This window comes from Mustela lutreola, chromosome 5 (genome assembly GCF_030435805.1).
Source record: "Mustela lutreola isolate mMusLut2 chromosome 5, mMusLut2.pri, whole genome shotgun sequence".
In the NCBI taxonomy this organism is placed as follows: Eukaryota; Metazoa; Chordata; class Mammalia; order Carnivora; family Mustelidae; genus Mustela; species Mustela lutreola.
In genome coordinates this window covers 66,093,514-66,117,616 of record NC_081294.1, presented here as the reverse complement: position 1 = coordinate 66,117,616, position 24,103 = coordinate 66,093,514, and the positions used below count along the sequence as shown (strand labels likewise).

At 43.5% G+C, this 24,103-nt stretch overlaps 1 protein-coding gene across 3 annotated transcripts in view; it reads left to right on the top strand.

Annotated features, from left to right (window-relative positions):
• Nucleotides 1–24,103, top strand: part of MARCHF3 (membrane associated ring-CH-type finger 3) — a 137,718-nt gene that overhangs the window by 71,091 nt on the left and 42,524 nt on the right. The window contains exon 2 of one of the 3 annotated variants that reach the window (XM_059174460.1): nucleotides 21,437–21,503. The exons of the other annotated variants lie outside the window; for them this stretch is intronic. The gene's annotated coding sequence lies outside the window, so the exon portion shown is untranslated. The remainder of the gene's footprint in view (nucleotides 1–21,436; nucleotides 21,504–24,103) is intronic. 3 annotated transcript variants of the gene reach the window in all.

Genomic DNA, 24,103 nt, shown 5'->3' with positions numbered 1-24,103 from the left:
TGACAGACAGAGATCACAAGTAGACAGAGAGGCATACAGAGAGAGGAGGAAGCAGGCTCCCTGCTGAGCAGAGAGCCTGATGCAGGGCTCGATCCCAAGACCCTGGGATCACAACCTGAGCCGAAGGCAGAGGCTTTAAACCACTGAGCCACCCAGGCGCCCCGAGTGGACCTTTTTTTAAACTGGCTCAGGAAGGAAGAAGGAACATCAAGAGGGTGAGGTAGAGTGAAAGGTAGAAGATTAGATGGGTTAGATGTCCCAGGGGAGTTGAAAGATTGTTGGAGATGGGGTACAGGAGGGAGTCAGCTGGAAGTGGGGGGGGGGGGGGGTCAGACTGGGATGCATGACTCCTCATTCCATTATATAGATGGACAGGTTTGTTTCACCAGTTTCTGAGATGGGTGTATAAAATCATGGACTCTATCTCTTTTACTTCTGCCACCTCCTATTTCTTGGTCATTGCTGATTCTCCCTGAGATCCCAGGAATTTCTACAAGGTTCAGCCCCTTCCTTCTCAGATCACTTAACCTCAATCTATCTATCCTCTCTAAATAAGCACTTTGGCCCTCTGATCCCAAGTCGCTGATAACATCCACCTTTGCATGCTGAGAATTCTGTGATGCCCTTGAGAACCAGAAGGGAAGCAAGGGGAACTGATCCAGTTGCCGTATGTCTGTCCCTCTAGGGTCTCCTTGGGGCAGTCTACCTTATCAAGGGCTCAGAGGGATAATGGAGAGGGATGGGGTCTTTTCCTTTGATAGCTGAGGTTCTACCTCCCTAGTCCAGAATTGCAAGAACAAGATTTAGGTCTTTCAGAGGGTAACTCGACCTTTCTAGAACTCTTATTGTATAGAATGTTATCTGTCATTTTGTCAAAGATGACAACCTCTATTTCCTGTTCCACCGAAACCCCTATAAATGTTGTTTGGAGATAGATCAACCATGTGGTGTTGCCATATTTTTTTGGTTCAAATGACCTGTGTGATATGATCTTTAATGGGAAGTCAGTTTAACAGAATAATTAAATCCTTTAGGGAGGATTAATTTGAAATTTCTTATTTATGAGCTGTCTGGTGCCTTGTTTTCTTTAACAGATGTATGTGAAGGAGTTGGCATTTAGATTTGAATGCGTTTTTTAACTGTTTGTCTCCTAAACATTATCTTTTCATTCCTTCCCTGGGATCTCCTTTTAATAAAGCTTTATGGAAGGAAAAATCCTCCCTCCACCCTACAGGCCCATCTTGTTCACCTTCCCACCTCCATGGCTGCAGACCAACAAAGGCACTTACTCAAAAAACACACATGACGAATGCTGCCTAGCCAAGAAAGCTGTGCCCGTCAAACACCTTCCCCAGTCTGATCCTGCCAGACCGATATTAATGTCACACCAGAACCGACATATGGAGGTCTGTCTATGTTTATGAGTTCCCTGTGGTTTCTGTGTCCTCTTTGCACACCAGAGTCTTTCCATATGTATCACCAAGTCCACGCTGGTGGCCTGTGTCACGGGTGACACAGACATAATGAAATCTACAGCCACAACTCTAGGCTGTTTTCAACTCCTCATTCTCTCATTCATTCCTTCATCCAAGGATAACAAGGGCAAAGTTTTCTGTATTCCTGTGTGCATTTCTGCACAAGCCCGTCTGATGCACACGGCGGGTGCTCAATTATTAACAGACTGAGCACTCCTGGAAGGTAGCCAACAGAGCTACGCACTCACCCACCCAGGGTCCCGCTGAAAGGGGGGCTTCCAGTGGCATTTAGGGAATGGAACTGTGCAGTTCCTGGCTTGGCATTGCTTTATTGACATAGGAAGTATATACTGCTTCCTTCCTCCCCCAAAAGATGATTTTGGTGAGGGAGAAGCCTAGTGGGAAGATGCAGCTAAGCCAAATGAGCACCTAGAGATGATAGATGGACAGATTTTCCCTGACTGAATACAGAGTTGTCACAGTTAGGGTAACTGTTCTCACATTGCCTATACCCCCAAAAGCATACATGCACGCACCCTCCTCCACCCACAAAAGATGCAGTCTCCTAACATCTGTGGTTTCAGTGACTGCCTGAACTGGCCACGTGGCTGCCTGCACGGGGGAAATGAAGTTCTTTTGTTCTTTTGCTCCCTCACCTTCTTCAGTGGAATCAAGGGTTTATGAGGTTATTTTTAGCCACTTTTGTCTGCAGGGAAAGGAAGAAAGGCAAAAGTGAAGGAATCCCGAGGTTCTGCTGCAACTTCCAGGAAAGAATGGGCTTTAAAAAAGCCCAATGGTGAAGATTAATTCCTTTGTCGATAAATGTCGGCAGCTAATCTAGTGCCAATTGCCTATGCCTGAGGAATGAGCCCCAAGGACCCAAGTGAACTAGATCATCACGCCGTGTGGCATTTGTTTTTCTCCCAAACACTGACCAGGCATCTGCCATTCCTTTCCATATTTTACACTGCAGAAGAAAAAGAAATGCCAAACAGTTTCTGCAACTCCAAAGGTCAAATTGGATATGTTTTGACATATGTTGAAAGTAAATTATTCTAAAATCTATTCACATATAGAATTATCTTTCTGGGACACACCACACGAAATGTCACTTTCACCCCTGAGTTCCTTCATGTACCAAGCCAGTGGGCAGTGACTTGCCTTGCTTGGTTTTACTGAGCCAGACAGACCGTTGGGGTTGGGGTTACTAATGGGGCGGCGGGAGGTACTTAGTATCCCTCTGTTGGTCTCCCAAACAGGTAACCACTCCTGCTAAGAGGATACCATCTCCCTCCCTGGCTCGTGGCTTTCAGGTCACTTTCAGGTCTGCTCAATGGCAGATAAAGCCTTGGGTCCATCCTGGCCTAAGGAACATCAGTTTTTATTAGAAGCTAAAAAGCCTTTAGAGACCTGGGGGAATAAACCACTACCTCAGATATTTCCAGCTTCATAGACAGGATAAAGCCACCCAGGCCTGCTTATTCATCCTCCATTTCCCAGCCCCCGCCCAAGCTCAGAAAGATTCTTAATGAAGAGAAGCTTTCACACTTCTTCCCTATAGCGCTGAGGAATCAATGTTACATAGTAACCCTGTACACCCAAACATGACACAAAAGTTACCTTGCAAAGTTCCATGGACTTCAATCCTTGGTTTTTGTTGTTGCTATTTTGTCTTTGGTTTTTGCTTAATTCCATTTAATCCTACATCATCTTTAAGTACTGCTCACATTAAATTGACAACACAGTGAGACACACTGTCCGAGACTAGCAGAACACCAGGGTCTGAAGGAGGACGGAAGCTGCAGAAACAGGTTCTCCCTGTAGGGCCCACCCATCTGCCCCGTGCTTGGTTGGTCTTGGCTTGAATGTCCACCCAGGGACTCTGAGGAGCAGGCAGGTGCCCAGCATTTTCCCAGGAGCATCACAAACACCTGCCAGGAGGTCTGAGTACTGGAGTTACCCTCCTGCTACGGATGAGGCTCAGCTGAGGTAAAGAAGCTGGAGGTGCCCAGCTAGGAGATCAGAACTCAGACGCCATCGTTCCATCGTTCTCTGAACCCACTTGTAATCTTGACCCCTCCCACCCATCCTCACCCCCCGCCCTCCGCTCAAAGCCCACTGGAAGCCACTCATTGCCCTCAGAGTCAGGTTGAACCTCTTGACCTTTACAGCTTCGTTGTGTTCCTTTCCTCCCCTGTCCCTCTGCACTACTGGCTGAAGGAACTTCCGGGTCCTGGATTTCCTGGGCCTCTCTTCCCCCTTCCCCTTGCCTGGTTCGCTCCGTTATTTAGACCTTGCGTAGGTCTCAGCTGAAACCTCATTTCCTCTGGGATGCCTTTTCTGATTGCCTGTGCCCACCCTGCACAGCCACAATCAGTACCTCTCTGTATGCTTCCAGACCACTCTGTACATTCCTCTGTCCTGGTACAGATTCTTCTCGAGCCTGTGGTGTGCTGGTAGATATTCAGCAACCAGCTCTCTGGGGAGAAGAGGAGGGAGGTTTGTATCACTTATTTCCATGATACAAACACTTGTACCATTGCCAGTTTCAAGCCATCCACGTGGCTTCGCTGAGCTTGGGCTTGGAAAAGGATCAGTAGGACGATCCACCCTGGCTCCAGGGGGTGTCTGTCTTGTCCTCTCTGACTCAGGGCAAGACAGGGACCAACTCTGTCTTGTTGACCATTGTCTATCTCCTCAGTGACTCAGGAGAAGGGCAGGCAACAAAAGGCACTGGTATTCTGGGAAATACTGGGATAGCAACCTGTGTTGCTTCTCCACAATGAGTAAGAAAGGGAAGGAAGAACGCTGGACAAAGGCTGGGTGTAATGAAAACAAAAACCAACATTCACGGCTTCCTTGCACACCATACAGTATTTCCACACATGCTGTTGTCATGTGATTGTTTTCACAGAGAGGTGTTTGGTAGTAGATGAAGAAACTCTCTCCCCAGAGGGGCAGGGATCCACACAGGATCCTACGGTTCACACCTGGGACAGGACAAAGGTCTCTTGAGTTCTAGCCCCATATCTCCTCACTGTCCAGGGTGGCTTCCCATATCAACACCCCTGCTTGGAGTGGGAAGGTAGCCATTTGGGCATACATGGGGATTGGAACAGGGAGGGTGATGGTGCAGAGATGGGCAAGGACAGCCCAGGCATGAGGGGTGTTGTGCCTGAACACACGCCCACAAAGCCCAGCACATGCGTGACATGGTGTGTCGGGAAAGGAATACCGAGTGAGTGACCAAGCCACTGGGGGGCAGGACTGTGAGCGCTTGAGAGTGGGGCTTGAAGAATCAAATATCTGGGTTCAGATTCTGTTCCACCATGTCGCTGTGTGACCTTGGCCCTGGAAATGTTTTGTGCCATCACTTCCTGCAACTACTACTAAGTTTTTTTAAGATTTTTAAATTCATTCATGAGAGAGAGTGAGAGAGCATGAGAATGATAGGGGGGAGTGGGAGAAGCAGGCTCCTCACCGAGCAGGAGCCTGACATGGGGCTCGATCCCAGGTCCCTGGGATCCTGACCTGAGCCAAAGGCAGACGGTTAACTGACTGAGCCACCCAGGCATCCCACTACTTTTTTTTTTTTAAATAGTCCCACCCTCAGAGGATTGTTAGCAAGATTAAATTAGATAACACAGACCAGATGCTTGTAGCAATGTTTGTTCTACAGGACATGCTCAGTATTGTTTTTCTTTCTTTACAATGGCTTTTTTCAATGTTTTAGAAGATACTGAGATACTTTCTCATCCTTTATTGGTGTAAATCAGAGGAAAAGAAAACCTTGCAATAGTATGGTGCTGTTGGCACAAGAAGAGATATGGTGCTACCCAGCTGCCAAGATCAGTATATTTCTGACTTTCTGGAAGTTGCAAAAAAAAAAAAAAAAAAAAAAAAAAAAGAAGTCTTGAGATGGTCACAGAGTTAGAATGAAAACCACGGACCACTTGGACTTATCTCATAGACATCTGAGGATTTGCCTTCTCCATGTAGATTCACCAGTGGCTTTATGTGGCCCAAGACATGCTTTGCAAAATACAATCATGAGTGAATTATAGAGAGACATTAAATGTCATCTAATATAAATTAGGATGATTTATCCTATACCATTTTCTTACCTGTGTGGTATATAGTTATTTCTCTGTGTTTTATTTGTAGTCTGTGTCTTCAATCATCACTATATTTTTTTTAAGATTTTATTTATTTATTTGAGACAGGTAGAGAATAAGCAGTGGAGAGGGGCAGAGGGAGAGAGAGAGAGAAGCGACTCCCTGCTGAGCAGAGAGCCGGATGTGGGGCTTGATCCCAGAACCCGGAGATCATGACCTGGGCCGAAGGCAGACGCTTAACCAACTGAGCCACCCAGGCGCCCCTACAGTCATCACTTTAGCTGGTAAACCCCTTTCACGCAGGGCCTATGTTTGCTTTCGAATCAGGAGAATGGTCTTTATGTTCTTAAAATTACTTTATGTTACAAAAGTATAACAAAGACTATATTTTGTGACATGTGAAGATTACATGAAATTCAAGTTTCATTTTCCATGGATAAAGTTTTGTTTAAAATTTTTTATAGTGAGGCTATGCATTTAATATTGTCTCTGGCCATTTTCATGCAGAGTTGAGTCTTTGTAACAGAGATCATATGACCTGCAAAGCCTCAAATATTTACTGTCTAGCCCATTACAGAAAAGGTTTGCTCACTCCTGGCCTAAAATAACCAGTAGATCCCCAAAGAAGTTAAGGTCTTATCAGTAAATGCTACCATGGACTTGTTGAAATTCAAGGTTTTTACTGCCTCTCCAAGCTCAGAGGGAATGCTGGAGACAGATGCCAGGTTTTAAAAGCCACAATGTGATCAGACAGTTCAAAATGCTCAAGAAGACATCCTTTTGGTCTCTAAGATCACTGTCATGGGAGTATGAAGTTAATTTTAAGTAACAAATACAAGGCAGAAAGACTGCAACCTTGAGTTTCAAATCTTTTTCTTTTTAATTTTTATTCTTTAATTTTTAAAAATTTTTTTATTTTTATTTTTTAAGATTTTATTTGTCAGACAGAGATCACAAGTAGGCAGAGAGGCAGGCAGAGAGAGAGAGGAGGAAGCAGGCTTCCTGCCGAGCTCAGAGCCTGATGCGGGGCTCAATCCCAGGACTCTGGGATCATGACCTGAACCGAAGGGCAGAGGCTTCAACCCACTGGGCCACCCAGACACCCTTCCTTTCTTTTTTTTTCGTATGTACCTTTTTTTTTTTTTTTTTTTTAAAGAATTTACTTACTTATTTGAGAGAGAGAAAGAAGCTAGAGGTTGGGGGGAGCAAAGGGAGAGGAAGAGAGAGGATCCCAAGCAGACTTCCCAGCACAGGGCTCCATCTCAAGACCCTGAGATCAGGACCTGACCTGAAACCAAGCTACCCAGGAGCCCCAGCACCCACGCCATGATTCTCTAAGCCAGTAGGGACGGCCACCAACATTGCACGGGGCTGTTTACAAGATCTAACATTCTCTGTTCATTGTTAACACGATACCGTCACTGCATGCTTAGGCCTTCCAAAACTTAACTCTCATGTCCATCCAGGCCTCTTCCACAGGCTGGGGGCAAACGGTAGTGGCAGTGGGTTCTGGGTGACTGCCGGCAGAAGGGTTCCCAGGCGTTTCCATGAAGCTCTCACCAGCGAACCCACAGAAGAATGAAGGCATGTGCTTTCCCAGGGTCAGGCCCCAGATGCAAACGGGGACTCTGCCAGAATCATACTTTAATGTTGCCCTGCACTTAGGCACCAGTCAGTCCCCCCTGTACCTTATTCAGATTCTGTTCCATGGGACAGTATTATCACGTATTAACACATGCTTTGGCTTCAGTTTTGAAAACCCAGGCACAATTCTGAAAACTGTTTCTACCAAGTGTGAATTTTCCCACCTGTTTTTTTTCTTTTTCCTATTTATTACACCTCCCTGTTAGGTGGATTGTGTCAACATTTTTCTCCACAGTTTAGAGAAGGCAACAACTTTTTACAAAAATGGGTTTGAACTTCTAATCTTACCTGCCGTGTTTAGAAGCCCTTGAAATGCAGCTCAGCACCAAGGGGCTTAAGAGGACAGATGCGTCATTTTTTACACTTTCAGTTCAGGATTTTGCCGTTTCCAGAGTACTTAGTAATTGTTCAGCATTTTCCTGCAGAATTCTCATCCTTACTTTTCTGAACGAGAGTCAGTTGTGATGCATTAATGGTAGTTTCACCTGAATTATAAAAATTAACTTCTGTATCTTTTGAGGGATAACTCAGTCTCAACACTTGATTTTCTTTCTAAAACAGAGAATTGGAGGAGATTTTATGGAATGGTTACTTTATATTTTCCACCACTCATAGTGACACTCATCAATTTTTGAAAATCAAAGCTCCTAATGATGATTTACTTTAAGAAAATAAAAGCAGGGGTGCCTGGGTGGCTCAGTGGGTTAAGCCACTGCCTTCGGCTCAGGTCGTGATCTCAGGGTCCTGGGATCGAGTCCCGCATCAGGCTCTGAGCTCGGCAGGAAGCCTGCTTCCTCCTCTCTCTCTGCCTGCCTCTCTGCCTACTTGTGATCTCTGTCAAATAAATAAATAAAATCTTTAAAAAAAAAAAAAGAAAGAAAATAAAAGCAAATAAGCAAAAACTTAATGCACAGCTGCACTTCAATTAGAATGGCTATCTGCAAAAAAAAAAAAAAAAAAAAAATTCTCACTGTTTACCATGAAAGATCACTCTAATTGAGGCTATATCAGTGGTAAGGAGAAAGGGGGATAAAGCCTGATCTGCTAGTGGATCAGGGGTAGAATTTCTACACTCAATCACTATTATTCACAGATGCCATATTTGAGAATTCACCTACTTGATGAAACATATTTGTAACCCAAAAATCAATACTTGGAACATTTTCATGGTGATTTGCAGACACGCATAGAGCGGCAAAAAATCTGAATCACCTGACACACGAATTCCCAGTTCGCACTGAGCAAGGCAACGCACAGCTGTTTCAGATCTCACAGTGTAAACAAGTGTCTTGTTCACAATGTCCTCTTGTGGGTTTTTTGTGGGTGATTCTGTTCTTTAAAAATGGCAAAAGTGCTAACGTGCTTCCCAGTGTTCCAAAGCACAGGAAGGCTATGATATGTCTTATAGAGAAAATAAGAAGTAAGATAACTTTCATTATCTAACTTACATAAGAGTATACACTGGGGGTACCTGGGTGGCACAGTGGGTTGAGGGACCAACTCTTGGTTTCAACTCTTGATTTCAGCTCAAGTCTGATCTGAGAGTTGTGGGATGGAGCCCTGTGTCAGGCTTCCCACTGAGCACACAATCTGCTTGAGTGTCTCCCTCTTTCTCCCTCTACCCGTCCTCCCACCATCCCCCACCCTCTCTCTAAAATAAATAAATCTTTAAAAAAAGAAAAAAGGAGGGGCGCCTAGGTGGCTCAGTTGTTAAGCATCTGCATTCAGCTCAGGTTGATTCCAGGGTCTGGAGATTGAGCCCTGCATTGGGCTCCCTGCTCGTTGGGGAGCCTGCTTCTCCCTTTCCCACTCCCCCTGCTTCTGTTCTCTATCAAATAAATAAATAAAATCTTTAAAAAAAAAAAAAAAAAAGGAAAACACTGTGTTATGTAGGTTTCATTCAGGCATAACTTATAGTATTATGGGCCCTGAGTACAATGTAAATGAATTGACAATACATATTAAATAAGTATCTTTAAACAGAAACACACATGAATTAAAGTTACATATGGATCAATTGACAAAAATGCTAGGACCAGAGCCTTGCAGGAACCCACCCCTATATTTCTGTTAGGAGCAGTGGTTCAGCCTTGGCTAATTCAGCATTCACAGCCATTTATAGGATATAACCGCCTCAAATAACAGAAACTGATGGTATTTAGATTTTCTTTCTATTCAGTTCTCACATATGGGCCATAAGTACCTTTAGTCCAGAAGAATCCCTGACTGTTAAAATTACAACTGGTTTTTTTTTTAAATAATTATAATTACTTTCAAAGCAGGAAGAATGTCTTCTAGTTCTTCCCAGATAAGTGCAGTTCTCTTATTTATGAATACAGAACCATACTCCAAAAGGAGTCATACTGAAGGTTGATCATTCTGCAAGGTTGATAAAGGAAAGGTTAGGCGATAAGAAGGAAAGGAGGAAACAGAGTAGGAGCCTGGGGACTGCTATCATGAATTCTTCCACATCAGCCATTCCTGAGACCTTTTGTTCCCCCTGGCCAAATAGTTTGTACCATCTGGGGAAGCCTTCCTTTCAAATGAGAAAGAAAGGGCACAGGGGGCAGGGAGGTTATGTGGATAGATGCTGGTCCTAATCTTTTTTTGTAACAATCATATACCCAACAGGATGGAGTTGCCCATGAAAAATTAATAATAACAGAGCTCCAGTTGAAGGTCATTCATTATAACCAACCCTAGCATAGGGTTATGTTTGTTGTAGAATTAGACACTAACTGGAATTTGTACCTGTGTTTTCATTACACAGTATCCAAAAAAGGGGAAACCTCTGGCAACCTTCATAAGGTTTTCTAAGAAAAAGAGGCATTTGCAACTTTAGATACTAATGTATCCACAGAATTCACTTTTATTCAAAGAGAGGACAGTCTTGGGTTTCTCCCCTACTCCCCAGATACCTGATTATAATAGCAAAGGAGATCGCTGTTTTTTTTTTTTTTTTTTTTCTGGCTTGCAAGAAATAAGGAAAATTATTTATTTTGCCCTCTAAAAAACTGAAACTATTACATTTTCTTCATTGCCATGCACATATGAAGTTATTTTCCTCAAACCAGATTCTAATTTTCTATAATTCAGTAGGACAGCCCACAGAACTTTCTTGCCTCCAGGTTTAAAGTGCTATGGGGAAAAATTAAATCATTGCCCAAAAAGGGAAGTGAATGAGTTGTGATACCCAGAAAAATATGTGATGACTCACAGATATGAAAAGAAGTTTCCTCTGCAGCAGGAGACTCTGGGAATACTCAGGAAAGTGACTTCGCTTTCAGTTTTCTCGTATTTTCTCCTTTTTGTCCTCCACATTAACTCCCAGCTTAGGAGGGGAAAAAAAAGTTCCATAGAATCAGACCAACAGAGCTGAGAATTATGCTCTCCTCTCCTCTTAGTCAGTAAAATGGAGATTGAAAAAATCTGAGGCACACATCAATGTCAGTGGTAACCACTGCAATTGCATATTATAAAACTTAATCATGAAATCTTGTAGCCGTTACACACTGTCTTGCCCAAGCATTAAATACCAAGAATTCTTCCTGTTTCAAAATTTGAGTCTTATCAAAAGATCATGTACTTTCCCCATAAGCATTCAATCCTACTCAGTGCCTTAGGAAACTCTGAAGATTTGGGGGGGGAATATGCTTGTCGTAACTGGAGAAATCACCAACTTTGTTAACTCTAACTTTGGGGAGGGAGGGGTTCTCACTTTCATTCCTCTTGCCTTTAATAAGTCTTCCTTATCACCCCAAGCAGAATGACTAAAGGCACCTTGCATCACGTATGCGTTTCATCAGTATTAAAAAATTGTGGGAGGGAGGTACAGAAATTGGGGTCAGAAATGGACTTAACAGGTTCTAATATTTTTAGGGGGCTGGGGAATTCATAAAATTCCTTAGCTTTGGTTTCCTCATTCATGAAACAAGTGAAAATACCCACCAGCTCTTATAAGGCCAGATGGCTTAAATATACAATTGCTGGCCAGGCGATTGGGATATATAAGTTCCAAATGGGAATGATAAGTGATGCTTTAGAAGTTTGGCTGATCAGTACAGTTCCTGTTTATAGATTCATCCTCTCTGGCAAGGATATGAATCACGTTAAGTATATGGATTTTTAATCTAAATTGGCATGTCTCTGGTTAAAAAGAAACAAGCTAACCAAATGTTAATTTAGACACATTGTATTTATGTAGGGGTAAAAAGAGAGAGAGAGAGTATCCTGTCTGGGTCATTTTGTCTCTCCACTGTTGACCCTGGGCTGCCACCAAGGTGGGAGAGGACAGTGCTAGAGACCACTGATGACCGTGGGCTACATTGCTGCAATGCCTTGACCTTGGGGTTATTGACACATTTACCGATTCATTTTATTCTGACAACACCCTGAGTGGCTCACTGAGGTTGATTTAGTTCTCATGTGTTACTGATGAATGAGCCAAAGCAGAGGGAAAGTAAACTGCACACTTTCAGAGGCACAGCACCCAGAACCTCCGGGGCCCAAGCCAGAGATCTTCCCCATCAAACCAGGCATTTCCTGGAGCAGGCTGCTGAATTTCCTCCCCTGGCTATCTCTAAAGTTATGTCTGCACCTATGGAATAAAGGAAATCCTCTTGGTTGCTTTTGGATGACTTAGGATGAGGACATAAGCTTCTCTGAGTTTTGAGTTGCCTTGCTCTGCTTTGGTTTTTGTGTTTATCAGTTGTTTCCTCAGAAGGTGGTTTAATGTGCATTCCTTCTTGAGGGCTATAACATGTTATTTATCCTTTTATTCAAAATATGATAAAAATGCATTTTATTTTAGGAGCACCTGGGTGGCTCAGTGGGTTAAAGCCTCTGTCTTCAGCTCAGGTCATGATCCCAGGGTCTTGGGATTGAGCCCTGTTATCAGGCTCTCTGCTCAGCAAGGAGCCTGCTTCCCCTTCTCTCTCTCTCTGCCTGCCTCTCTGCCCACTTGTGATCTCTCTCTGTCAAATAAATTTAAAAAAAAAAACAACTTTAAAAAATATATGTATTTTTAAATTTTAGAAAATGCAAAAAGCATAAACAATGAAAGTGAAATAAGATGGCTTATTACCCAGAGAGAACCACTGTTCCCAGACTGATATGCCATCTTTCTCCCTTTGTAGTTGAAATTAGGGATAGAAAGATGTGTGTATCCTACTTTTTTTTTTTTTTTTTTACATAACCCTTTATAGCCTTATATTGTATTTTTCAGTGCCAGTAAGCATTTATTATAAAAGTCATGTTGATGGCCAAACTAATAATCCACTAAATGGGTATACTCTATTTACTTAACCTTTCCCCAGCTGTTGGTCAGCTGTCCGTGCTGCTTGAAAGGAACACCACACAGAGTAAAACAGCAGTGTGGATGATGGATATGTCTCCGCTGGCAATTCTGGTTATGTCTCCAAAAAGGATTCCTCAAAGAAAAGGCTCAAACATGATATGCTGAAAAAAAGATGCCTAAAAAGAAAGGTACAGCCGTTTTAAGGCTATTGGTGGAAACCACCAAATTGCTTTTCACGGTGCGTGAGGGCTCATGGCCCTTGCAGAGGAGAGCCTGTGTCATCTCTGTCTAATACACCGAGTCACCCACTCTTTGGATAAGCCATCAAGGATTGTGGATTCATTTTTACAGAGCCTGAGCATCACCAAGAAGATAATTGGGAATTAGCTTAAGTTTTACTTTGGATTTTAAAGCTATATATATATATATATGCATGTTTATATATACTTTTCAGGTTATCAGCTCTTCGGTGTTTTCTGCTGTCCAGGGTTCTTCAGAGAAGCATAACCAACAGGATGGGAGATGATGGATGGATGGATGAATGGATAGATGGATGTATAGCTAGATAGGAAATACATGGATACATAGACAATAGGTGATAGATAATAGATACAGGGATAGGTGATAGACTAATAGATATACAGATAATAGATACATGGATAAATAATAGTAAATACATAGATATACAGATAGATAATAGATAGGTGATAGATACATAGATTAATAGAGAGAGAGAGAGAGATTTATTGTAAGGAATTAACCCACATGGTTATGAAAGCTGACAGATTTCAAGATCCGCAGGACGAATTGGAAGCTGGAGATCCAGAAGAGCCAGTAATGTAAACTCTAGGTCATAGGCCAACAGATTTGAGACCCAAGGAAAGCCAATGTTTCAGTGAGAATCTGAAGACAGGAAAAATCTGAAGTCCAAGCGCCAGGTCAGCCAGGCAGAAGGAACTCCCTCTCATTCAGGGGAGAGTCAGCCTTTTGTTTTAATCAGGTCTTTAACTTATTGAATGAGACCCACCCGCATTAGGGAGAGCAATCTGCTTTACTCAATCAGTTTAAATATTGAACTCATCCAAAAATGCCCTCACGGAAATACCCAGAGTAATATTTGACTGAATAGCTGGGCACCCTAAGGTCCAATCAAGATGACACGTAAAATTAACCATCACACCCTCACCCTTGTGTCACCTTTGCCTGCCTATCTGTCCCAACCATTCCCTAGAGGTGACTCTGCAATAGCAACATTTTTTTTTAACAACAGTAGCTATTTCTGGTGGGTTTGTTACATCATATCATTCAGGACCAGAAGGGATAGCCTTCCTCAACCTGTGTAGATGGTAAATTGTGACAAACAGAAACCTGGTTACATGATGGGTAGATTTCCAACAGCAGCTCATAAGAGCCCAATCACCTAATAGTGTTTCTGAACATGGAAGTAGTAGTACCATTTCAGCTGTAACCAGCCATTTTAGCACCGTGGGAAAAATCTGTCCATGATTTCCAAGTCAGAATGGCAGAAATAGGCAGGTGCCACCATGTTTCTGCCTCACACAGCAAATCAGGAACCTGAGCCTTGGTAGGTGAGAGCTTTGAGCCTGAGATCCTCCTTCCCCATATTTTCAAAAGGTTCTGAACTGCTGGGAAAATGGGAACTGCTTTGCCTCTGAGATATTTTGTATCATCGCTGACTCATTTAGACATTTATTCATATATTCATTCATTCTTGCTTTCATTTTGTAAACAACACCCTCCATGACACTTTAAGGAGACTATGCATATGGGCAAGTAGGAAGAGAAATTGTAAGTTCCGTGTTTTAGAGCTGTTTGCAAGCCATGTTTAGGTTGACTTCAAATTCATAGTCTGCCTTTTCATTTTTCTAAATGACCTGGGCATAGAATCACCTGATTCCAAGTTTGGTAACAAACAAAGGGGTTATTCAAGATTCTATTTCCAAAAAAATTAAAAAATCCACAAAGAAAGGATTAATCAAAATTCAAGGGAAAAAAATTAAATGTAGCAACCATTAAGTAGCAGAGGGGATATTAGACTGCTTGGAAGTTAAGTCACATAGAAGGGATTGTACTTCTAAGAGATCTGTGTCACCCCTATGTTATGTGACATTAAACCCAGATCCAGAATTCGATGTCAAGATAGTGAATTCATTTATTCATTTAATAAGTCAGCAAATATTTTTAGGTACTAACAATACACAGGCACTTATTAAAAAAGTATTGGGTCTTTTTGCAGCAACATGGATGGATCCAGGGAATATAAGTCTCAGTGAAATAAGTCAGTCAGAGAAAAACAAATACCATCTGATTTCACTCATATGTGGACTTCAAGAAACAAAACAAAGAAAAAAAAAGACACAAATCAGAATGGGGGGGTTGGGGGCATAGATGAAATAGTTGATGGGGATTAAGGGTACACTCACCAGGATGAGCACTGGGTAATACATGGAATTGTTGAAACACCATATTGTACACATGAAACTGTATGTTAACTCTACTGGAGTTTAAGATTTTTTTTAATTTTAAGCATTGGGTCTTAGTAATATTTAAAGAAGAGGGAGAGGAAGAAGAAGTAGGTAGAGAGGAGCTAGAAGGTAGAAGGAGGATCTATAAAGTATACCTTTTTTTTTTTTTAATTTGAGAGAGAATGAGTGAGAGAGAACATGAGAGAGGAGAAGGTCAGAGGGAGAAGCAGACTCCCCAAGGAGCTGGGAGCCCGATGCGGGACTCAATCCTGGAAGTCTAGGATCATGACCTGAGCCAAAGGCAGCTGCTCAACCAACTGAACCACCCAGGCGCCCTAAAGTATACCTTTTAATGTGGTCTTTCCAATGACCGCATTGCCATTAAAGGAGACTGTTCATGTAGAGAAACCGCGTATGTTTTTGTACTTTAAAAAATAATGCAGTTTACTGAAGCAGATTGGAGCTTTATTCCTTGAAACTAATAAAAGAGGCTTATGGGAGTTGGAAAGAAATAAAGAGAATGACTTTACAATCGTTTGTAGATACACAAGTATCTTTAGATGGCCTTTTTACTCTTTTTAATGAAACTACCCAAAAACCTCCACAGTAATGGGTAATTCACCTAGGAACTCATCTTCATTATTGGCGTAATTTTTAATTCTCCAAGCTTTTAGTTTCGTGTACATCAAAAACCACTTAAGGGCTGTAAAAAGATCCTGAAAAGAAAGCTACATTTAGAGCAGAAAATTCTGTTATTGAATTTACCATAGTGATCATCATTTGTAAATCTATGAAATCAGTCCAACTGATGAACAGACCCAGCTAGAGAAATCAGCAGGCCTCGTTTGCATCCATACACTGTCATCACAGATTAGCTGTGGTTGCATTTTTCTCCCCTAGCAAACAGGATGGGTATTTTATGTCACCTTGAAAGTAGGACTTAATAAAAAGCATAATGCCATGTATTGAGCCTCTTTCAAGTGACCAGATCCTTATGACCCTAAAAGTTGTGCATCTCCCCTTCTGCATATCCCTGTTTTATTAAAAGAACATGCATTTCTCCCTCGTGTACCTACTAAGCATCCAAGTGGGCCCTGCGCTGAGCACTGTGTAAACAAGATAAAGTGAGTGCCTGGTTTTAGGAGTGTTGGCATCAACAGATAGAATTGAAATGACAGACTCAGTTTGATATTCCCTTTTGTTCTCAGGGAAGCACAAAGACCCGTCCTCCCCAGAAAAGAACAGGACCGTTCACCCTCCACGTCCATACTAAATGCTTCAGAGCAGTTACCTCATTCTCGTACCAAAATGGGCAAACCCAAGGGGGAAAAGGGGAAGGTTCCAAGAGCAGTAGTGGCCTCCCTGGCCCCCCAGCCTCTCATACTTGCCCTCCAGCAAAAACAGAGGAGACAGTTTTGTGTTATGTATTATATTGATGCTGTGTGTTTTTTTTAAAGATTTACTTATTTAAGAGAAAAAGAGCATGAGTTGGGGGTGGTGGGCAGGGGAAGAGGGAGAAACAGGCTTCCCGCTGAGCAGGGACCCCAGTGTGGGTCTCCATCCCAGGACCCTGAAATTATGATCTAAGGCAAAGGGAGACACTTAACCGACTGGGCCACCCAGGCACCCCTTGATGCTCTTTTAAGATTATACTCTGCACATTTCACCTTCTACTAATACCTAATTCCTCTAGATTCCTAATATGCCGGGGTGTGTGTATGTATGTGTGTGTGTGCATGTGTGCGCGTGTGTGTGCGTCCCATCTCAGCTCACTGTTCCCCTGGCAAGTTCCAGCTCACAGCTGTAGCTCAGGATCACACCATCTAGTGGCAGGATTCATCAGGGCTGACTCATATTCTGACATATAATGACAGAGAGCACAGCGTGGGTATCCACTTGGCCAGGCACTTTCCATACCCTATTGGCTGATTGCACAGTGACTGTGTAAGGAATTCACTGTCCCTTTTTCGCAGATGGGCAAATTGACATGCAGGCAAGTTAAGTAACTTATCCAAGACTGAACCCTGGTAACTGGTGGCAAAAGCCAGTGTTCAAAACCATGTGCCTGTTTCCTAGACTCATGATTTTTTTCCTGCTCTCCCACTCTGCCTCTCAGGGGCCTTGGTGGCCGTCTGTATTAGCGTCAGTAAGGTAATAAACGTCTATGGGCTGGAACAGAAATACTCAAAGTAATCGTGTGCCCTGGAGACATCTGAGGCGGCTGTGGACCAGGCCCGGTAACTGTGGCCAGCAGTGTTTGCTGTGCGCCAAGCTCTAAGCGAGGCCCCTCGATACATTATTTCATTTAATTCTCAAATACGGAGTGGGCACCATTTTATCCCCAGCTGGGGGAGAAATAACTGGTTGATGGAAGAGCCAGATCTCACCTGCAGACTTACTGCAGCAGAGAGAGCTTCCCCCACTTTGTTTTTCCGAAAGAAAACCGTAACCTTTTTACTGGTGAGGCCAGCGATCTCTGGCTTCTATGCCGGTCATGTTGTTGCCTGTTGCCCCTGGATGCGATGGCACCTGTTCTCTTCCTGTCATGCTCATATGAGAACCTTGCCATGGGGATTACACACCCGTAGTCCCCAAGCTCTGTGGCTGACTTCACAATGCTGAGATTTTATGGTGACTTCTTAGCATCAAGATGCTATTATATTAGAATCATTAATTGAATAAATTGACATTTTACTGGCTTGGATGAAATTGAGATGGTGATACACGGTGTGTGTGTGTGTGTGTGTGTGTGTGTAGGAGATAGCTGGAGGATATGCATTAGCCAAGAAGTCAGGACCCGAAAATACTACTGGAGGTCCAAATATCTGAGTAACAATATTACTTTCCGACAGAGAACTCTTTACTAGAAGGATTCTCAGTAGGAGCTGAATTGCTTTTATTAGTTTATTTATAGTGTGCTCTTCCCTTTTCACCTCTATTTCAAAAGAGGGTATTGGTGCTTTTTAGAATGTGTGAAAGTTCTCCATTTACAGAGTCCTGGAAGATGTTTTCTGCCAGCTCCTTGGTTCAGCAGCTCTCAGTGAGCTCCAGTGAAGACAGGGGGAGGAAAAAAAAAAAAAAAGCTTCCATCCTGTCCATCCTCTTTGGCGTGCATTTCCTGACCCATCCCCCTCCTGCTCAGATTCCCCACACAGGGTGGGCGTCTACAGGACACTTAGGAAGCTCCTCTGATTCTGGTTCCCTGTTATTCCTCTTCTCACTGCTTTACTATTCTCCACTCAATTTCAAACTAAATGGAACTGCAGATGGGCACATGAGCACAGAGGTTTCCCAAAATACACATTTTTCATGAGCGCTTCCCTCTCGAAGTGTGTGGACAGAGCCAGCATATTATCTCCCCATTATCACTCTGTTTTAATGTCTAACTGACAGATGCCTGTCAGTAAAACAAGGCAATAATGGGCAGAAAAAGCTCTCTGCTCTCAGCAAAAAAAGAAAGACCCCTGATCCCTGTCAGGCTCAGAGATGCTCATCAGCCACTGTTAAAGTAAAGAAGACTTATACGTGCCTCTTCGGGGAATGCCCATGAATGGCCTAAATGTTTTCACCCTACTTAGTGAAAAAGGGGAGCTGTTTCTCATACATGGGCCGATTTCTCCTCCCGGTGGAAGCTGGCCCAACGTGTTAATGGGTTACTGCAACCCCAGAGTGGGGCGTGGCCATGCCAGATGGCACCTGCAGGCTTCACTGGGTGAGACTGCCGTCCTGATGAGTCACAGGCAAGGTCTGGCTGATACAGGCTCAGCGATCTCAACCCGTCAGTCTGCTGCATCGCGGTTCTGCCAGTCTGCCTCCCTGCGCTCAGGCTCCTTTAGGTGGATCTAGTCAACAGCACCACAGTGGAAGGATACAGGGGCCAGTGACACCCACTGATCTGGGCCACAGTAAGCAAAATAGGGGATATTTTAGATTTGTTCTCATTTTCCTAAGAAACTAGTCAATGCAGAAGTCCTCTATCTATGAGGGGTGTTCAGCCTAAGTCAGACAGCAGAACAGGTGAGGGAAACAGTGCCCGCCCTTCTTACTGAGAGTGCCGGACAGCAGGAACCATGTCCTTGACTTATTTTGTGTTCATCTGAATCACAAATCCAGCCCTCTAGACCAGGAAGGTGAGTTATGGGGTGACAGTCTGATTTTTCTTTTAATTTCAGTAAAAACAGGTGGACCTTGGGATGCCTGGGTGGCTCAGTCATTAAGCGTCTGCCTTCGGCTCAGGTCATGATCCCAAGGTCCTGAGATCGAGCCCCACATTGGGCTCTCGGCTCCATGGGGGTCTGCTTCTCCCTCTCCCACTGCCTCTGCTGTGTTCCCTCTCTCATTGCATCTCTCTGTCAAATAAATAAAACATTAAAAAAAAAAAACAGGTGGACATTTAAGAATAATCTAAACAATAACGAAACAACTCAGTTACTATAGCTTGTAACTAAGGCACCAGTTCCTCACTCTGAAAATTGGCAATCAAAGGAAAGAATTAAGCAGTGATCATGCCTTTTCTGTGCACGTTGGATTTCAGCATAACCAGATTGCGCTGGTTGATGAGGGAAAGTTTTTCATTACAGGAGAATTCCTGCTACTAAAGTTGGAAGGGAAATTCAACTTAGAATGCTTGATTTTGTAGTCCCCCAAGTGAAATAATTACTTCATGCAACTGTCATCAATGGATGCAATAATTAGGCTAGTAGAATATTGATGGGGAAGGGCACACTGAGGGAATCCCTGCCATCACTTGAACCCACTAAAAGTGGGACAGCTACCATTACATTCGGTGCCCCCTGATGTGATGCAGTGAGAAGTACACAGAGTCACCTATGAACTGTTGTCTAAGAGATGAACTTGAGCTCAGTCAAGCCCATCTATAAGTTCACAGAAAACACAGGGGACAGAGGAACAAATTAAATGATACCACAAGAAAGCAAAATTAGAACACGGCTTTCTTCAGCAAGACAGTGGCATAAGGAGTAAAAGGAGGTGCCATGTAAAATTTACTTAAAGAGACATCTAATATTACATCTTGGGACACCTGGGTGGCTTAGTTGGTTAAGCGTCTGTGTTCAGCTCAGGTCATGATCCCAGGGTGCTGGGATCGAGTCCCTCAGCAGGGAGTCTCCTTCTTCCTCTATGCTCTCCTCTGCTTGTGCTCTTTCTCTCTCTCATGTTTTCTCTCTCTCTCTCTCTCTCTCTCTCCTCCTTAAATTAAAAAAAAAAAAAAAATTCTAAAAAGGCCTTGTCTGGATCATTTAAACAAACCAAGCATAACAGATTTGGGGGGAGGATGATATGAATACAGTTTGGGTATTAGATGATACCAGAAGATCATTAAGTTTGTTAGACAGTGGCTTGTGGTTATATAAGAAAATGTCCATATTTTTAGAAATTCATACTCAAGTATATAAGGGGTAAAATAATAATTTCTGGGATTTACTTGAAAATCTTAATAAGAGGGGCGCCTGGGTGGCTCAGTTGGTTAAGAGTCCTGGGTCCTGGGATGGAGCCCATGTTGGGCTCCCAGCTCATCAGGGAGCCTGCTTCTCTCTCTGCCTCTGCCCCTCCCCCTGGGTCACACTTGTCTCTCTTACTTGATTGCTCTCTCTCTCAAATAAATAAAAATCTTCTTTAAAAATATTCATAGTGAAAAAAATTAATAGGAAAGAAGGGAGAAATGGCAAAGAGAGAGAGAGAGGAAGACATAGGTGTGACGAAATATTGATTAATTGTCAGATGGGCACACTGGAATATATGTCAATTTACTATTCTATTTGTTTGGAACTTTTCATGGTAAAAATACTAAGAAAAAGAGTAACAGAGCTCTCTCAGAGGTGGTAGTAGGGATCCACTGGGGCTGTAACTGGATAATGTCATTATCTGATGATCAAAAATGTCATGGTATTTTTCTTATTTTTTGAAGACGTCTTTGCTAAAAGAAAAACTCATTTTGTTAGATTGGGGGGGCATCCCTAGAAACCAATTCCATTGCCTTCCATCAAGCAACTAGAGGAGATTTGGGTAACAAATAGTCTCTGGTGTGAAAGTGAATGCTGATCTTAGCTGGAATAACTTGCTTTCTTCAGCATCCGCAGTGGTGGTTCTCCAGGGACTTATCTGGCTACATGTGTTTTTCACATTTATTAGTGAAATTGGAGATTCAAGAATAAAACACAGTCTTCAGGAACATTTTGTTAATTTGTGACACACTAGAGATTTTTAGCCCATAAAGCAAATGAATGAGCTCCATGGGGGTATAACTGTTATTTTCACCCTGGAAGGCAGTAAAGACCCACTGTATTTATTAAGCACTTAGAGAATGAAAGTGAATAGTACTATGAAAATAGGAAAGTATACTCACACTACTGCTATTAATAGTGTAATTTTTTTTTTTTTTTTTTTTTGTCTGTTCTGAAGGAAAACCCATCAGATGAAAATTTAAAAGTGAAGGTAGACCTCTGCCTATGTGGCTGTTTTATCTTAGGTAAGAATTTAATTCCTTGTCAGTATTCATTTGTTTTGTTTCTAGTCAGACAGGCTGGATCAGGTTACGGAAACTCACCTATTCTTTCTGGCAGGGCTGGAGAGACAAAGAAATGAACAGACTAGATATTTGATTCAGGACCTTCCTGCTGAGTGGTTGCAAGGCCTGTGGGGCAACCCTCCATGTAAGCCAATGAGCCAGGCTATTTAGAACAGGTGTTGAAGATATTGGGCTGCTAGGGAGGCTTGGGTACAGAGCAGGCTGGTCCTCACACTGAATAAGTCCAGTTAAAGGTGATGCTCTGGGATGCTTGGTGGGGCTCAGTCCCATAAGTGTCTGCCTTTGGCTCAGGCCATGATCCCAAGGTCCTGGGATGGAGCCTCCATCAGACTCCCTGCTGCTCCCCCTGCTTGTGCTCTCTCCCGCTCAAATAAATAAAATCTTAAAAAAATAAAATAAGGGGCGCCTGGGTGGCTCAGTGGGTTAAGCCACTGCCTTCAGCTCAGGTCATGATCTCAGGGTCCTGGGATCGAGTCCCACATCGGGCTCTCTGCTCAGCGGGGAGCCTGCTTCCCTTCCTCTCTCTGCCTGCTTCTCTGTCTACTTGTAATCTCTGTCTGTCAAATAAATAAATAAAAAAATAAAATAAAATAAAATAAAATAAAGGTGATGCTCCAACAGGTAGGCGGGCTGTGTGAGATGTGGGGACTGATGTCAAGATGCATGCTGAGCTGGGCTAGGCAGCCAAAGGAGAAGAACAAGAAAGGGGCATGGGCTTGAATGAGAAAAACTCACTCCTCAGACGTTCCTTTGAAGGAATTCATTGAATGCCTTGCACTGAGGTCCATAGGAAGTGAGGAAGAAAGAGGCCTCATTCCCCACCAGTACCATGTTGCACAAGAACCCAGAATATACACTGGGAAGAGATTCCATGATAAAGTGATTCAGGTAACTCAGCCCTTGGCTATGTGTTGCTTTTTTCCAGAGCTTGTTTGGATCTTAACTTAAAAGACTGCACCATTTTATTTTGGAGAAATACTAGGAAAGAACCTATGGTTTATCTCTGCATGTATGAGGATGTGTGTGTGTGTGTGTGTCTGTGTGTCTGTGTGTCTGTGTGTGTAGCGGACAGACAGGGAGCAGAGTCTAAGGGCCGAGGAGAGTAATTCCAGGGGCCCTTCTTGTGCTTTGTCACTATCTTTACACAAGACTGTCAAAGCAGATGTCAGCAGTTCTGCCTCCATGAGACATTTGCTAGGGCAGAGGGAACGGTAGCAAGGAGGACTATAGAGGGGATGGGCCAGGCAGGGAGATCCAGAGCAGGATTGGAAGGAGCCTCTTGTCCCCACCCCAGCCCCAGCAGGATCTGGAAGGAGCCTCTTGTCCCCACCCCAGCCCCCAGCTCTTGTAAGATGACCTTGCTGCCTTACAGTCTTAAACCCTGCCCATTACCAAGTGCCTTCCTCGTGCCAGCCATACACCTATCCCGGGTCCTCAGCCTCAGGGAGGAGGCGGCGGCTCAGCAGTAAGGAGCTGACTTCTGTTGCTAAGCACTGGGTGGCAGGTAAAAGACAGGGCTCTGCCCCTGTCCCCACATCACCCCCACTAAATGCTCCCAGAGTGCTCCTGACCCCAAAGCCAAACATGGTACCAAAACAACACAAAGACACCCAGAGACCTGATGCCTCACTAGACCACATGTGAAAGCACCATGGGAACTGGGGGCCTTCTAAAAATATAAGGCATATGATAGGGAGTCCATCTCTAATGCCAAAGACAGGGATGAAAAGCAAAATCCAAGGAGCTTTCATCCTTACTCTGCACTTGCCTAATTCTTTGTCAAGCTGAGCAACTTCAGTTATCCTGGTGCCAAAGCCAAGGGCAAAATGCAGCCAAGTCTCTTGGGACATCAAGGGCCTGAAAGCGCTGCAGGGAGGCCTGGGGCCCCCAGAGCCTCTGGACATCACCCTGGGAAAGGGCAAAACTGCAGCCTCCCCATGGTCTTGGTGACATGCAGATGGCGAAAGCCCTAAGGAACCCCGTCTTAAATCAGTCAACAGCTGGCTGTATTCTAGAATGCAGGAAGCTATGGTTAAGAATTTAGCAAACCTGTATGCCTAGTACTAGGCTATTTCCACAGAAGAGGGTGAATGAGGTAATACTGGGAATGAACCCCGCATCAGCCTCCTTAATGGTGGGCATTCACTTGGATGCTGGCAGAACATGGGTATGAGCGTAGCATCAGATCAGAAGCTTCTGGTTCTTACAACGTATTCTGCCCTCATTGTAGCTGAACTGTTCATCCCCTGTGTTATCAGAGATCCTGGTCAGCATTCTGTAGCCAGCACGCTTTTCCTTATGCTAGAGAGGGAGCTGTTTGGTACTGGGCACCCTGGATATCTCTTGAAAAATACACTTTTATTTTTCATCTCCAAGTGATGTCCCATGAATGTCTTATTCTGTTTTGCCTTCTCCCCTCTATTGTTTTTAAACTTGTCATTTCAACTTTTCTGATGTGTCCCGATTGCTCTCCAGTCCCCAGAACTCATCAGTGAGCTCTACTCCCCAGCCCCCACCTCCATGGACTCAGCAGGGCTGGG